General features: G+C 38.9%; 1 non-coding gene across 1 annotated transcript; it reads right to left on the bottom strand.

The window, feature by feature from the left end:
* Nucleotides 1–408: 408 nt before the first annotated feature.
* Nucleotides 409–491, bottom strand: TRNAL-UAA. The gene has a single exon. It is a non-coding gene; the product is annotated as a tRNA-Leu (tRNA).
* Nucleotides 492–1,292: the final 801 nt, after the last annotated feature.

The raw sequence follows: 1,292 nt of genomic DNA, 5'->3' as shown, positions 1-1,292 counted from the left end.
CAGGTGGCCAGAGACCTGGTCATAGTAGAAGATGAGATTGATATGACAAGATCTACCCATGACAAAGCCATGCTGGCCATGATTGAGAATCTTACCTTGTGTGAGTGTATTGCACATAGATTCTTTAATGAGCTTTTACAGGATTCTCCCTGGGATAGAGGTTAGGCTGATTGGCCTATAGTTGCCTGGATCCTCCCTCTTCCCCTTTTTGAAGATGGGCACAACATTGGCCCTCTTCCAGGCCTCAGGGATTTCCCCTGTGTGCCATGAATTCTGAAAGAGTTTTGTCAGGGGTTCCCTGATGACTTCAGCCAGCTCCTTCATCACTCTCAAGTCCATCCAGTCTTTCTGACTTATAAATGTCTAGCTTTTCTAGTTGGTATTGCACCTGCAGTGTAAAAGGCTTGCTACCAGGAGTGGGGTTCGAACCCACGCAGACATATATCTATTGGATCTTAAGTCCAACGCCTTAACCACTCGGCCATCCTGGTGTGGGTTAGTAGGGTTTATAAATATGGACAAGGGTTTAATGACAGTAAAGCCAGTTTACAATTCTGATTGTCAATGGGAAAGATTTCCAAAGGCACAAATGAAACTAGGTGCTCAGCTCTCATTGGTTAAGTGCAGAACTGCCATTCCCTTGATTACTTTTTTTCATGTTAATGTTATAAAATGACAAGATTAATCTGTGGTCTTTTACTAGTCATACTGTCTAAAGAGTTGAGAGGGAAAGGTCTGAGATAAAATTATTTTGCCCACATTTTAGTCAACAAGATCTCCAAGGGTTTCTATATGAAGCAGTATTTATACATTTACACAAATCATTCATTCTTGAAATCAAGGGATTTTCAATAGATAGCCTGTCAGAGATGTCTTCAGGTTTGTTTGTTTTTTTTTTGTAGTGTGGGAAAGCTGAAAGTAATGAATAAAATGCTAAATGAATAAAGTTTAAGTGAATTTAGACTTTGTCTGGTAATTAATACCTGGAATGCTCAATATGCTCTTTTACTTTGTTTTAAATATGCTTTTATAAATGCATATGGAAATGCTTTTATTTAAGGTTGTTTTACTTGCACCCCTTTGAGCCCATACCTGTGTTACTATCTTCAACACAATAATGCTCAATTATAACTTTTAGCCTTGCATTATAGACAGTGGGGAGCTTCATCTCACTATTGGATATCTAGAAGAACTCCTCCTTCAAAGCAGCAGAATTCACGGTGTATATTGTGGCTAGGCTAAAGGCCTATCTTCTTCAGGATTTTCTGAGTCCAAGAAAAAGTAAGAATTAT

Source organism: Gavialis gangeticus, unplaced genomic scaffold, assembly GCF_001723915.1.
Source record: "Gavialis gangeticus isolate Ggan-Ray unplaced genomic scaffold, GavGan_comp1, whole genome shotgun sequence".
NCBI classification, from domain to species: Eukaryota; Metazoa; Chordata; order Crocodylia; family Gavialidae; genus Gavialis; species Gavialis gangeticus.
This window is presented reverse-complemented; position numbering and strand designations above follow the sequence as displayed.